The 16,418-nt window shown below is 35.4% G+C and overlaps 1 non-coding gene across 1 annotated transcript; it reads left to right on the forward strand.

Annotated features, from left to right (window-relative positions):
* Positions 1 to 2,442: 2,442 nt before the first annotated feature.
* LOC149750904 (small nucleolar RNA R71) lies at positions 2,443 to 2,549 on the forward strand. Its single transcript, XR_016399052.1, has one exon. It is a non-coding gene; the product is annotated as a small nucleolar RNA R71 (small nucleolar RNA).
* Positions 2,550 to 16,418: the final 13,869 nt, after the last annotated feature.

Genomic DNA, 16,418 nt, shown 5'->3' on the forward strand with positions numbered 1-16,418 from the left:
ACCCATTTTCGTAGGGAGTCACGATTGCACTTAGCACGTGCAACAAGCCTTTAAACCCTTAGGTTACCCTAGTGGATGAGTGTTGTCTCGTGAGGGTTTGCAGTAAAGTTACCCACAAACTTCATCAGTCAGGGATTTTCAATTTTTAACTCGAAATTTGAACAAGTATTACTGTATGAACTTAGAATTGCAAGGACAATAAAGACTTATTACTATCATATTTAAGCAGACTCTAACTCAAGTTCTATTACTCCCCATCTATCTGCTAAGAAGTCAAGAATGTAGTGAGGTGCAAGATAGTATCATATAAATGAGTGGCTTTCACTTACTTCCAACATGATCACTCTAATTTTTAAGACTTTCTAGAGTTAAATGGTAATGAATACCCCATATTTATTTATTTATTTATTTATTTTATTTTTTATTTATCAGACTGAATGCTAAGAAGAATGACTTGTGCAATATCTACCCTTATTAAGCTTTCTAGCTGACCCATGTAGCGAGTGCTAGGCCAATGACTCCCAATCCAGATGGCTCAGGGCACTAGGTGTAGACACCCTAACAGGCTTAATAACTTAAGTTAACTAGGCTTCAAGGTTAAATTAGTCACTCAAAGTTTAATCTCAATCATCCTCACCTTTTTACGCGAACACTCGCTGCTTGCCAGGCAAGAGGCCCGGTTACTCAGTGAGAAGACTTAAAATAAACTCATTATTTTTTTTATTTTATTTTTCTTTTTTTTCTTCTTTTTTTTTTGATTAGGGTGTTCATCACACATATAACTTTAAATTATCCCAAAGATTAAAAGTATTCATATTAGTTGCAAGTATACATACCCCACTATTCATGTGCTTACGTGTTGGTGCTAAATCATCTTATATCATGTTAGCAGAAGATAGGTGGGACGAAAACTCAAGCTAGAACTGCTATCATATTCCTTAACTTAAAGCTATTGTCAAAACAATTCCTAGTTTGTACAGCCAAAAAGATTAGAGTTTGAGTTAAAAATTTGAACTCCTTTTTTTTAAAAATTTTAATTTTATTTTTTTTTTAGCATAAAAAATCAAAAATATTCTCACCCCCATACCTAAATCTAACATTGTCCTCAATGTTAAAGAAGATTTAAAGCAGTAATAGGATAGAGGAGAAGTTACCTGATATGGGTAGGTAAATTGACAATTGGGGTAAAAAAAAAAACCCCAAACCTGCATGTTAGTAAATTTTTTTTTATAATATTTACATGTTGGGTTGCCTCCCAAGAGCGCTAAGTTTTATGTCTTCAGCCAGACAAAATGTGGATTCATTTTTTTTAACCATTATCTAAGAATGGTTTTGGAAGAGTCCGATGAAGAACAGTCGGCTGATGACGATCTATGCTCATAAGGGGAACATAACTAAGGGGCGCATGCTTGACCCCTTCCTCAGAATGCTTGACCCCTTCCACTTGCTTGCCAGACCTTAAAGTGGTAATTGCCTGGACTTCATAGGTCAGATTTCCATTAGAATCGGTTTGGTACTGACCTCTCTGACCTTGATTTTGTTTTCTACTAGGGTTAGGCACTAGTTGACTAGGTAGTTCACCTTTCTTTCTATCCCCTAGAGAGTTTGCTATTTGGCTTAGACTAACCTCAAGTTTTACAATCGCTTGAGCATGGAATTGGTTAGTCTGGGCTTGGGCTGTATTGGTCTGTTGTTGTTGCTTGATAAAATCTTGTTGTTGTTTCATCATATTAGCCATCATGGTTTCTAATGGTGAAGGTTGCTGTGATAGGGGCATTATAAGGAGGTACAGATGGAACCAATGGTTGGTTCATTTGTGATGGACTTATCCTGAAAAAGTTGTTTTGAAAACCTGGTGGACCACCTTGATGCTGAATAGGTTCATTCTGCTTGTATGAGAAATTTGGGTGGAACCTATTATCAGGGTGGTAAACTGGGCTGAACGAGTTAGGAGTGGGCTTCTTAAAGGCACTATATGAATTTAGAGCATTTGCTTGCTCGGCCTTTATGGTGGGCAGATTAAGGCAGCACTCCACTAGATGCTCAGAACTGTTACACAAGATACATAAACCCTGTGGCTCGTGTTCCACTTTCATGATGGGATTTGACTCTTTGTATGAACTGGAACTAGAGAAAACAGTGAAAGCATCAAACTTTTTACTTAAATTGTTCATCCCATTCACTAGATTGGACATGACATTTTTGAGTTCTGGGTCTGTTTTTATTTCATAATTACCTGATTTTCTAGATCCGAACTTATCTCTATTTAATTCCTCACCATAGCTACTCCAATTTTGGGCATTTTCAGCAAAGTTAACAAGAAATTCATAGGCTTGATCTGGGGTTTGGTTCATGAACCTATCCTTGTGCTTGGACTCAATCATGTTTCTATGTGCCGGAGTTAGTCCTTTATAAAAGAAGTGGGCCAGATCAGCCTTATCAAGCCCATGGTGTGGGCATTTGACCAACAAGTCATGGAATCGTTCCCAAGTTTGAAAAAATTTCTCTTCAGATTTTTCTCTAAAAGTTCTTATGGCATCCTTAATTTTTTCTGTTTTAATCATGGGGTAAAATTTTGCCATGAACTTCTTAGATAGTTGTTCCCATGTTGTGATGGAATTTGGGGCTAGAGAATATAGCCATGCCGCGGCTCGATCCTCTAAGGTCATTGGGAACAATCTCAATTTTACACTTTCTTCATCTAAATTTTGATTTTTGAAAGTTTGACAAATTGTCATGAATTTATTTAGATGAATGTAGGGTTGTTCACTTTCAAACCCATGGAATTTGGGTAGCATATTTATTGTTGCAGCCCGAATTTCAAATTGGATGAACGCGGACGGGCGCTTGGGATCATTCCTTCTCCCCTGCACGGATGAAGCTGGAGATTTGAGGGAGATAGGCTGATATGGAATGAAACTGGGAGGAGCGGGATGGTGGCGTGATCACGCCTTGCTGGAACATTGAACTGAATATGGGTCATGTGCCAGTTTCTGTAATGGAATTAGATTTTGGAAGAAGGTCTGGGACTTTCTTTGCCCTCCTGAGATGAGAGCTGGGAGATACCAAGTTCCATCCAATTAGTCATATAGATAAAAAAAAATAGTGTGATATGAAATTTGGCTTGTAGACGGACGGACTGAGTTCGTCACGGGTCATCTGTTCTGACTGGAGGTCAATTGCAAATCTTTTAAGTCATGGGTCACCCAGCACCTCATAGTTATGATATGGCCAAATTAGATTTGCCCAAAATTCTTTCCCAAAAGCACAAAGAAATTGGACCTGATTCGGACCCAACCCCGACTCGGACCCGACCCGATCTTCAACCAGGTCGGATCTGGGAAGGGATCCTTCTGAAGTCAAATTTGTACTTAATATGCATTTTATCTCTAATTTATGATAATCTATGTCAAACCCAAATATAATATTAATCTAGTGAATTTATTATTATCCGTTAGCAATAACACTAATTTTAGTGATATGTAGGTCGCACTTTTGTGCTCTCATCAGAAAGTCTTGTCACTTACCAGTGGAATTGGAACATAGGGCCTATTGGGGAATCAAGGAGTTGAACATGGATTTGAAAGCTGCGGGAGAAAAGAGATTGTTACAGTTGAGTGAGTTGGAGGAGTTTAGGTTGGATGCTTATGAAAATACTCGAATTTATAAGGAAAAGACAAAGCATTAGCATGACAAACATCTTCATATTAGAAACTTCGAAATTGGGCAGCAAGTATTACTCTTCAACTCAAGACTTAAGTTATTTCTAGGCAAGCTTCGTTCTAGGTGGTATGGCCCATTCACGGTAACAAAAGTGTATCCATATGGTGTTGCTGCGGTGCGTAGTGAGATCACTGGTGCATTCAAGGTTAATGGGCAGCGTTTGAAGCCTTATTTTGCTAGTAATGTGGTTCCTAAAGGAGTGATTTACTCTTTGAAGAATCCTACCTATGGTTGATGGTGTGGAAGTCAAGCTAATGACTGTAAATAAGCGCTTCTTGGAAGGCAACCCAAAAACAAAAAAAAAAAAAGGAAAAAAAATTCCTTTCTTTTGTCTTTTATTATATGTTTTAGTTGTTGTTTTTATTAAGTCTTTGAATAATTATTGCTGTGACCCCTTTCTTTTTGGTTGTGTTGTGTAGGTTTGCAAGAAGCTAGTTCATGTTCAATTCAATCGGACATTCATTGTGTTCAGCCTTGCTAAAAGGGGAGTATTAGTCTTCCATTTTTCTTTGCTTTCACATTACGGACAATGTAAAAAATTAGGTTTGGGGGAGTGGATATTTGATTATGCTGAATGCTAGTGTTGGTTACGTTTGTTTGAGAAAGAATTTTTTTTTTTGAAATTTTGGTTTGTTCACTTTCATGCAAGTTAATTGGTGAGGATGAGGAGAAATGAACATGCATTTGCACTCGTGTGAGATTTATCTAGGATCAACATTACACTTTTGAGTTCTTTATTGTGTTTAAGCATTGAATTTTAATTTAGGATAGGCAATATCTTATAAAGTAAGAGTAAGCATATTTGTTTTTCTTTGGGATTATTGAAGTACATCTTTTCTTGCAAAGTTGTATGAGTTGTGTGATTATGCATAAAAGATGAGTGTAATGCTTTTCTTGTGATTATCCCCTTTGATCTTGTCCTAAACAGGGTTTAAGTAAATAGAGTGATAATGATTAGACAGTCGAATAAATAAATGTGTACAAAGTTCTATCTACTCCAATGTTTTGAGTTGCTTAGTAACTAGGGGTATTCATTACCAATGTTTACTTTTACGTCAAACAACAACTTGAAATATGAGTATGCAAAAGCACTTTAAGTGTGTGACTTGTTGAGTAATCGGATGCATCCATCACAAATACTTGTATTCGCATCAAAAGACGAGTGACAACTTAAAGACAAAGAATAATTCTTCAAAAAAAAAAACTCTCTAGTTTGCTACCTTGTTTGTAGTAGTGAGAAGGGGTAATTGCAGGTTGAGTTGTTACATGATTCAATTATGTTGGTCGCATGATAAATATGATTGAGTTTGGAATTATATATGGATATTTGATCTAGAGAATGTGAGTATGCTTAGTTTTCCTTTATTTGCTATTATTTATATACTAAGCTGAAGATTTGATGTTTGCATGATAGGTCCTTTGGTTGTGATGAGTTGAGCCTGGCTATGGTTATTGTCCTTTGTTTTTATGGATTTTTTTTTGCTTGAGGACAAGCAAACATTCAAGTTTGGAGGTATTTGATGTTGGAATTTATTTTACACATTTTCTTAGTCTTAATTGTTTTGTTTTAGAGTGTTTTGTATGTTCTTAGCTCATTTGTCTAAAATTTAGGTGTCTTTTATATTTATTTAATTCTTGAAAATTCTTGGTATTTTGCAGGTGTTTAATTATTGAATTCGGTTGAATTTGGGCTGGTCTAGTCAAGCCAGAATATTGTTCAGTTTTTAGATTCTAACTGGAGCTACAGACCTTCGTTTCATGTGTTGTTTCTCTTGCTGGAAAGATAAGACATAGACCTAAAACTTTTATGAAGATCACAAAACCAAGTTCTGCCATTTTGAAGTCCAAAACTTATCCGAAATGGAGAAGTCCGAATCTGTCTAGAATTTTACTGCAGCCCAGACCCTATTTCGCTTTTCAACTTGTATCTGGAGTTCTATAAGTCATAATAAAGCAAACCTTGGTGCGTTGGAAAGTTTGGAACTAGATCTAAAACTTTCATGAAGGGTATGACTCCAGATTTTATTGTTTTGGTGCTCTAAATCTAGCTGGAAGTCGAGTCATAAAATCAGCCTAGAATTTCGGATTTCAGCCAACAGATATGGGGGAAATCTATTTCAAAATTCAAAAAAAAAAAGGAGAATCGGTTGGGAGAAGAAGAGGGCCAGCAGATACGATGGGAATGGAACGAGATAAGGAAGAAAAAACTCAGAGAATCTGGAATTCCGAGAGGAAGAAAAGCTAGAAATTCTAGGAAGAAAAAGCTGGAATTCTGGGAGAAAGAACGAAACGGAGGATTTTTGCAAATACAGAGTTCTTTTCATTTCTCTGATATTTTTCTTTTTATTTGCTGAATTGTTATTAAGGATGTTGAATGCAAATTTATGTTTGAGAAATAATTGGATTGATTTATTAGTTATGATTTGCTACTTTTCTTATCCTAGGGCTAGGACGTAGTCATTGAATTTTTGATATGAATTAAGTATGGTTGTATTTAATATATTTTGTTAATTGCAATTTGATGATTTCGATTTTCATTCTTGCAATTTACTGGCCATGAATTGCATGCTTAAGATGTTGAATGAAGTAACGAAAGTTGAAGTTCAATATTAGTTGGCGAATTTATCAAACATTGGTGGTGTAGTTTAGAAATAAATGCACACCCTTGTGACCTATATTCAAAAATTTCACAGATCATAAGGAATTTATATTAATTTCTATGATCATGAAAGTAGATATAGGATTAATATAGGTATAGGTGTTATGCCTTGAAAGAGGATATCACATAAAAAAAAGGGATTCGGTCATTGTAATTAGCATAATATTAACAATCAGATTTAAATTCATTGAAGGAATTCAATTAATGAAATCTAAGCCCTAGGAACCTTTCATATTTGATTTTTCAAGTTAAGAAATTGCAGTCAGTCACATCAATTTGGGTTCGTCTAAATAATATAGGAAATTTTTAAATTGGTACTTGAATCACCTCCTTGTGGAAACGATACTCTTTTTACCCTGTTCTACTTGTCACGACCCGTGCACTTGGGGTAGAGTATAGGGACTATCACTCTTCCATCAGCTTGTCAATTTTACTATTTTGTGTAGTGATGGAGCTAGTGAGCTGAGTGTGTTCTTCTTTCAGTGCTTGTACAGATCCTTGAATAGAATTTTCTTGTTCTCTCAACTGTTTCCAATCTCAGTAATTCTCCTCTGCTGGTTAGCTGCTAGTTGCCTCAATCCTTACAGTTCAGATTTTACTTCTTTTACTAAGTCAATGAGGTCAACAACCGAATTCCAGCAGACTCCAGAATTGAACATTGCTTTTATAATGTTATCTCCAATAAATTTTAATTGCCATTTCTCAAGTCTGAGTGAAGGATCTAATGGCCTCTGGATTGGAGGAGGTTGACTGACTGGAGGCTCTGTTGGAGGTACTTATGTAGGAATTCTTTTGCCTTTAAGTGGTGTTGGAGTGTCTTGACCACTTTCATCTTGAATTTCTTTTTCTTTATGAGTCCATTTGCCCTCAGTTTTGACAGATCTCATTCTTTTCAATGATTTGTCATTGTAGACATCAGAAGATAGTAGTTCCTTCTTGGTCTCCCCTTCTAGATTTACATTGAAGTAACAGAAGACTTGAGTTAAGACCATACCATAAGGAAGTGAAGCTCCTTTTCTCTGTCCTTGAGCTTCCATATATTTGATAATCAAGCAGGGTAGGTTCAGTGGGAGTCCTTGTATAATATGGTGCATTACCAGTATATCTCTTTCTGAAACATGATCAAATTTTTCTGTCTTCGGGGAGAACATTTTGTTGATCATGTGATGTAGCAAATGCATCTCAGCATTCAGTTGATTGGCACTGATTTCAGTCCAATCTTCTGTGACTTCTCTATTCAGAATGGTGCTTATCCCTTCATTCATATTCTCTAGGTGATCTCTATTTTCTCCATCATTTGGAATTCGAAGGGTATCTCTAAGAATCTCTTCAGTAATCAAAATAGGGACATCTTTTACCTTGGACAAGATTTATCCTTATCCATATCTGGCATTATTGTAAAACTCTCGTACCAGGTCGGGTAGGTTGGCACATTTCAGTGAGCATAAGTATTCCCAACCCATATCCTTTACATTTTGGCCTAAAGGGAAATTTTTCTTTTCTAGAAACTCAAAAATCCACTCTCCTTCCTGTGGATACATTTCTTATGGAGAGAGATCCTTTTTTCGAAACTGAGGACGGAGGTGATAGAGGGGATGTAACGGGTTGAGGCAGTGGTGTTACTTTCCTTTGTGGATTCTCTGCCCGAGCCTTTATTCTCCTCTCAGTTTGTGGAATGGTGTTCTTTCTCTTTGGTCTGGATGTAACTTGCTTTATTCTCACCATTGGAAGATCAATCAGAACCTCAGAAAGGTTTTCTAGAGTTTTGGAGGTTTTTGTTTGAAAGAGAGTTTAGGATAAAAAGATGCTCTACGGGGTATGAAACGTTTCAGGTTCAACATTTCAAAGAGAGAGAAAAAGCCTTTTAGGATCCGTTTCAAATAGTTTCCACTTTAATCGACTCATTCAACTCATGAGTCATCTCCTATAGACGAGAAGTCAACTCTTTTAACTTAAGAGTCGTCTCCTGTAAGTTAGGGGTCGACTCTTTTAACTTAAGAGTCGTCCCTTACTACATGAGTTGACTCCTCATTTATATGAGTCGTCTCCTTAGACTGTTCAAGAGACAAAATTTTTTTGAATAAGATTTAAAACTCAATTGTAAACCACGGATCAAATCAACTAAAATTCAACCAATAATAGTCAATCAAAATACACAATTTATCATTCATAATCAATCATCAAAATGGATCACAAATGCATTATTCACCTCTAAATTTACAAAATACTTCTTCATTAAGAGGTTTAGTAAAAATATCTGCAATTTGTTTATCAGTATTTATAAATTCCATTTTATATCCTCATTTTGAGCATGATCTCTTATGAAATGATGTTTGATTTCTATATGTTTAGATCTTGAGTGTTGTATGAGATTTTTAGTCAGATTCATAGCACTAGTGTTTTCACACCTTATATAAATTTTATTTTGTTTTATGCCATAGTCCTCGAGTTGTTGCTTAATCCACAAAATTTGAGCACAGCAACTTTCTGCAGCAATATATTCAGCCTCAACTGTAGATAATGCTACGGAATTTTGTTTCTTATTAAATAAAGAAATTAAGTTTGTTCTAAGAAATTGACAAGTTCCACTTGTACTTTTTCTATCTAATCTATAACCAACAAAATCAGTATCTGAATATCCAATTAAGTCAATTGTAGATGTCTTAGAATACCATAAGCCTAAGTGTTGTGTTCCTTTTAAGTATCTTAATATCCTTTTAAAAGCAATTAAGTGTGATTCTTTAGGATTTACTTGATGTCTTGCACACATACAAACACTATGTATTATATCAGGTCTACTTGCTGTAAGATAAAGTAAAGATCCAATCATTCCTCTATACAGCTTTGAATCAAGAAATTTACCATGCTCATCTTTTTCTAATTTACAAGAGAGGCTCATAGGAGTACCTATTGATTTTGAATCTTCCAAACCAAACTTCTTTAAGATTTTCTTTGAGTACTTGCTTTGGTAGATGAAGATTCCATCTCTTGTTTGCTTAATTTGGAGTCTAAAGAAGAAGTTAAGTTCACCTATCAAACTCATCTCGAACTCATTTTGCATGAGCTTAGCAAATTCTTCACATAAACTTTCATTAGTAGCACCAAATATAATATCATCAACATATATTTGAACAATTAGAATGTCAGAATTTTTTCTTTTAATAAACAGAGTTTTGTCAACATTTTTTCTTAAAAAATTATTCTTTATTAAAAAATTGCTTAGTCTATCATACCAAGCTCTAGGAGCTTGCTTCAAGCCATAAAGTGCTTTGTTCAATTTAAAGGCATAATCTGAAATAATTTAAAATTCATGAAGCATGCAAATGTAAGTAATAGCCTAATAGCTTCAAGTCTAGCTACAGGTGCAAAAGTTTCATCAAAATCAATTCCTTCTTTTTGATTATATCCTTTTGCAACTAATCTAGCCTTATTTCTAATTACAATTCCATCTTCATTTAATTTAGTTCTGAAAACCCATTTTGTTCCAATTACAAATTTATTTTTAGACCTTCTAACCAAATTCCAAACATTGTTTCTTTCAAATTGATTTAGTTCTTCTTGCATTGCCATTAACCAATTGTTATCATTTTCAGCCTCTTCAAAAGATTTTGGTTCAATTTGAGAAACAAATGAAAAGTGATTACAAACATCTCTAATAAAAGATCTAGTTCTAATGCCTTAAGAAGGATCACCAATTATTAAGTCTTTAGAATGACTATGTGCATACCTCCATTCTTTTGGTAGACTAGTTTTACCTTTAAGCATTTGATATTCTTCTTCTTGACTATCATCATGCTCTAAATTTTCAGATGCAGAAACATCTTTAGGGTTAATTCTTTGACTTGCTTATCGAGTTCTTCTGAATCATCATCGAGATCTACGTTCTTCCTTGAAGAAGGATCAGTAGATTCATCAAAGATAACATGTATTGACTCTTCTACGACTAGAGTTCTCTTGTTAAATATTCTATATGCTTTGCTTGATGAAGAATATCTAAGAAAAATAACTTTATCTGATTTTGAATCAAATTTTTCCAAGTTGTCCTTACCATTATTTAGAACAAAACAGATGCAACCAAAAACATGAAAGTATGAAAGATTTAGTTTCTTATTTTTCAAAAGTTCATAAGGAGTTTTCTTTAGAATTGACCTAATAGTAACTCTATTAAGAACATGACAAGCTGTATTTATGGCTTCAGCCCAAAAATACTTAGGTAAGACACTTTCACATAACATTGTTCTAGGCATTTCAGTTCAATACCATTTTCAGTGCAAAAATTTTCAAAGTCATAATTTTCAAATTCAGTTCCATGATCACTTCTAATCTTGATGGTCTGCAGTCCATGTTCATTTGAAATCTTTTTATACAGTTTAGTAAAAGCTGAAAATTCACTTTCATGTGCCAAAAATAAAATCCATGTATATCTAGAAAAATCATCCACAATAACAAAGCTATAAAGTTTTCCACCTAGGCTTGTAGTCCTAGTTGGTCCAAATAAGTCCGTGTGTAGAAGCTCTAAGGGTCTAGTTGTGGAGATAATTTTCTAAGATTTGAAAGAAGTTCTGGTCTGTTTCCCTAGTTGACATGCAAAGCAGATTTTATCCTTTTCAAATGATAATTTTGGCAAGCCGAAAACAAGTTCTTTTCAAATAAGTTTTAAAATTAAGTCCATGCTTGCATGAGCTAATTTTCGATGCCATAACCAACTAGGTTCACTATTTTTTGTTTTCATAGCTACCAAACAGTCTATGTTTTTCATGAGTATTTGATCTAAGTCAACCAAATACACATTTCCATGTCTATGTCCAGTAAATACTATGCCACTGTTATTAGTATTTGAAACTAGGCACATAGATAATTCAAAAGTCACAATATATCCTTTATCACAGAATTGACTAACGCTTAGCAAATTATGTTTTAATCCATCTACTAATAAAACATTTTCAATAAAAGTGGTTGGAGTAATCCGAATGTTATCAATACCAATGATTTTGCCTTTTCCATTATCACCAAAGGTAACCATTCCTCCATCTTTCTTTTTAAGGGATATGAATTGAAATTCATCCGCTGTCATGTGTTTAGAGCACCCACTGTCCAAATATCATTTTCTGTTTGATGCTTGGGATGCTAGACATACCTGCAAAATAGAAATTTAATTCTTTATCTTTGGTACCCAAGCTTTTTTGGGTTCTTGAATGTTAGCAATGATGGTTCCCTTTGGAACCCATATTTTCTTAATTGAAGCATTGCTTACAAGTTTTTGGCTTTTAGGATTGCATGCAGTGTATTCTTGTTTCTGTTTATCTAACTTAAACAATATAGATTTCGGTTGAACATAAGTTAGCTTTACAAATATGTTCTTCAATGATTTTTGTTTCTTCTAAGGATTATATCCTAAACCAGCTTTATCATAAACAGCTTTCTAACTCTCTAGGATTAGATTTAATTTCTCAGAGCTTAGGATAAATTTATCTACTATAGGTCTCAGTTTTTCAAGTTCTTTAGCTAACTTCTGTTTTTCTTCATGCAGTTCCTTTTTATTATCCAGAAGCTGAGCATTTTTTTTTCCAACGATTGGTTTTTAATCTTTAGCTCCTTATTCTTTAAACTAAGCTTTATATATTCAATCATAATCTCAAAAAAAGCATATTGAAGTTCATCGAAAGTGAAATCATATTCAGTATTTAAATATAACTCACTTTCGTGTGTCATTAGACACAGTTGCAGCTTCTTGTTGCTGTTCTTCTTCTCCAGAGTTGGATTCATCACTGTCACTCCAAGTAGCCAGCATAGCTTTCTTCCTTAACCTTTTTGGAGCCTTTTTTAATAGAGGACAGTCTGTTTTGAAGTGTTCAGGCTTTCTGCACTCATAACAAACATATTGCTCCTTATTTCTTTGGTTTGCTCCCCCTTGATTACAGGCCTTCTCTTGAAGTTTTCTCTATTTCTTCTAAAGAATTTTTTGAATCTTCTTGTAATCAGGATCATTTCCTCACTGTTATCAGATTCAGAATCCTCGCTCTCATCTTCATGTAGAGTGGATTTAAGAGCAATGGTTCTGCGCTTCTTGGGTTCATCCTCCTCAAGGTTCTGTTTCATTGAGAGCTCATAAGTCATTAAGAAATCCACCAGTTCTTCCAGTGGGAGAGAGTTGAGATCTTTGGCTTCTTAAATGGCAGTGACATTTGCTTCCCATGCTCTAAAAAGAGACCTAAGAATTTTCCGAACAAGATCACTGTTAGAGTAAGATCTACCAAGGTTTTTCAGGCCGTTTATAATATCAGTGAATCTAGTAAATATTTCAGTTATAGATTCACTATTTTCCATCCTAAATAATTCATACTTATGCACCAGCATACTGATTTTAGATTCTTTAACCTGGTTAGTGCCTTCATGTGTAACTTCCAGCCTATCCCAGATTTCTTTAGCAGTCATGCAAATAGATATACGATTATACTCATTTGCATCTAAAGAACAGTAAAGAACATTCATGGCTTTTGCATCTAGCTGAGCCATTCTTTTATCGTGGTCATCCCATTCAATCTTAGATTTGAATAAGGTGATGCCATCAACAATTTTAGTTGGTGTGTGAGGTCCGTTAACAATAATAGTCCATAAATCATAGTCAAGTGCTTGAATAAAAATTTGCATACGTGCTTTCCAATAAGTAAAATTTGTGCCATTGAAAAGAGGTGGTCTATTGGTAGATTGCCCTTCGGCAACTAAGAATCCCATAGTGGCTGCCATGACCTTTAACTCTTGATTGTTAAATCAAAAAGTTACTGTAAGTACCAGGCTCTGATACCACTTGTTGCCCAGAGGTGCAGCCCAAGATGGGGGGTGAATTGGATCTCTTTAAAAATTAAAGTTAAAACGTGTGAAGAGCATGAGTTACAGTTATCCTATAGATTTAGCAGCGGAAATATGATTGCACAAATACGACATTGAATAAAATGAGGAAAGCAATCAGGAATATGCAAAGGAGAGGAAGAGAGAAAAACCACAATCACAAACACCAAGGTTTATAGTGGTTCGGTGCACTCACAGCACCAACATCCACTCCTCAAGCCTTGCTTGAGATTTTACTATAACCCAGCAGATTACAGCCTGATTGTTTTTCGGGCTCACAATCAAAACCCAGTTGATTTTTTCAAGCAACCAACCGAAAACTTTTTGTTTTTCGAGATCACAAATAACCCAGTTGGTTTTTAGATAAACCAACCAAAAACATTACACCATTTGTTTTTCCGGGCTCACAAATAACCTAGTTGGTTTTCAGACAAACCAACCAAAAAATTTTCACCATTTGTTTTTCCGGGATCACAAACAACCCAGTTGGTTTTCAGATAAACCAATCAAAAACTTTTTCTTGCTGAATATTTCCGATTCAGCAACTTCCAATCGAGGCTTGGAAGAGCCTTTACAAGTTTCAAATCAATGAAACTGTTACAGCAACAATTAATCCAACTAAAAGAATGTTGTAACTAGAAAACTTTAAGCTTCAGAATATAAAGAGTGAAACAATAAAAATGAAGATTGAAGCTGATGAAGAGGTTGGCTGTGGAAGGATGTTCCAATGCTTAAACAGCTGCTCTTCTCGATATAGTGAGAAGCTTCGATTGATTTCCTCACGGGAGAAGGTTTCAGATGGAATGCCGGTGAGGATGATGAACTGTTAAGATTTTTCTTCTCTTTTTCTCAGTTGAAACCTTTTGTTTTCAATAGAATTTTTTTCCTTTCTTGTTGTTTCCATTCTGAGGTTCCCTCATATTTATAGACAAATTCTTCAGCAGGATTTGAATTTCTTTCTTCCCGTTCTGATGAAAATCTTTTTTTGTTACAGAAGAAGACAAAAGTCATTCAAAGCTTCCCGTTGTGGTCCCAGCAGTACAAGGGTCGACTCATGTAACTCAGGGGTCGACTCATGTTCCTTCTGGATCGGTACTTCGAGATGTTGAGAAGGCTTATGCTGTGATATCTTCAAAGGATCGACTCTTTATCCTTAAGGGTCGGCTCATCTTCATTAGGAGTCGCCTCTGTAAATGCAAGGGTCAACTCATACTATAGTTTTTCGGCTGACACTGAGACTGAGCAGGGTTCGACTCTTCAAACACAAGGGTCGACTCTTCAATTTCGGGGGTCGACTCATTTTGAACAAGGGTCGCCTCTTCAGACTTTGTCTCAGGCGATAAAAGCTTTGTCTAATTTGAATTACACAAGGGTCGACTCATGTTTTGCGGGGGTTGACTCATTGACTGTGTTGCTTGAGTAAAACATATCAGAATCAACTTAAACTTGTCCTTTTTACTTAGGGGTTGACTCAAGTTTTTCAAACAAAAAACTTTAGACTTCATCTCTGATCTCCATGGATAAGTTAAAATCATTTCCTTTTAGAACATTTCCAATGAGATGTTTGCGAAGAACTTATGATTTTGCAGTGCTTCATTTCTTCTGATTTTTCTTAACTTATAAAATTTCACAATTAGGCTAATGTCATTAGTACACAATATCATCTCAAATATTTTGTAATCATCAAAATTCATCCTTTAAGGTTGACAGTAAGTATATCAAATTTATCATCTAAATTTCTGCTGATGTTTCTTTTAGGTAATACCTTTATATTTCTATCCCTTAGCTGCAGTTTGTTTTGTTTTCTTGCATGGGAGCAAAGCTTATCTCCCATTCCTCCATTGCCTTTTCTTTTGTGTGAAATCTGTTTTCTTTACCTATGCTTTTAGCAATCAGAAACACGATTTTTGCTAGACAAAAGCATGATACTGCATGCTACTGAATACATTTTGTGGGCCTTGATGGAGAAGGCATACCAAGGTGTTGCCCACAGAACAGTAAGGATGCAAATAAAGGACAAAATTTCATGAGTAGCTGAGATGTGAGTTTCTAGCTGCATTTCACTGAGACTGGGGGTAGGTCCGGAGGATCCTCAACAGTCCTCTCCCTGGCACCTTTTGGAGTTGCTCAGCTCTTAATCTAAAATGTATATTTCTGTTGATGGTGCTCTCTGAATATGTTAAATTTAAAACTTTTTCTGTTTCTTTTAAAACAACTTTACCCCTTGCTCTACTTCTACATTTTGCTTCTAATGTCTCTTGGGTCATAATATATTCTGGACATCATATAGAACAAGACTCATGCAATCACTCAAAGGATGCTGAAGGAAGCATAGTTATTTGGAATGGGTGGAAACTTCCAAACGTTAGGGGGCCGAAGGAGGCATGCTGGGAATGTAGATATTGTTTTCAGGGAAAGAAGCTTTTTCTTGGAAATGTGCCTCAGAATTGTTAGTGATGTTCAAGTTAGTTTTCCACTACGGTGGACCATATGATGCAACAATAGAGGAGCTATACGATGTTGGGAGTCCATTAATTGCTTGTCATGCTTGTACTAGGATTCTACTCTTAGTTTATTTTTGTTTCTTATTCTAATTTTAATTGGAATAGTTTGTCATTTTGTATTAGTTCACTTAGTTAGGTTGAGTCTTAGACATAATATATTTGAGTACGGTTTTTTTCAGTGGAAGTGAGATAGTAATGTTTTTGCTTTTTAGTGGGATACGGTGACGATATTGTCCAGTAGCGGGAAAGAGTGTGTGGTTTACAAAGAAGGGGAGAGAGTTACATAAAGTTAGGAGAATTTTTTAAGAGAGGGGGAGAGGCATGAGGCTTATTTGTGAGAGGAGCCCGAGCTCATAATTTCAGCTTTTATTTTCTTTTGGATAAATTTATTTTTCCCTCCTATACTTTTTACAGCCTACTTTTACTTGATTTAATGGGTATTTGTTTGAGATCCTGCGCCAGCACATTAGATCTACATTGAGTAACATGTCGTTCTACATAGAAGGAGCTTAAGATGAAAAATAGATCTTGAATTCTATAGTGTTTATTTAGGGTTTTCATACCTGTGAGACCCTGGAACTGGGCCCGGTCCATTTGACCGGCCCAGTCCCAACACTTGGCCTCACGTGCAGCAACGGGATGGATTCTTTCCATCCCAAAGAAGAAGGAAGAGCCCTGTTTTA

This window comes from Phoenix dactylifera, chromosome 18, assembly GCF_051530095.1.
Source record: "Phoenix dactylifera cultivar Ajwa chromosome 18, Ajwa_hap1_PhDact_Kaust_v1.1, whole genome shotgun sequence".
Classification (NCBI taxonomy): domain Eukaryota; kingdom Viridiplantae; phylum Streptophyta; class Magnoliopsida; order Arecales; family Arecaceae; genus Phoenix; species Phoenix dactylifera.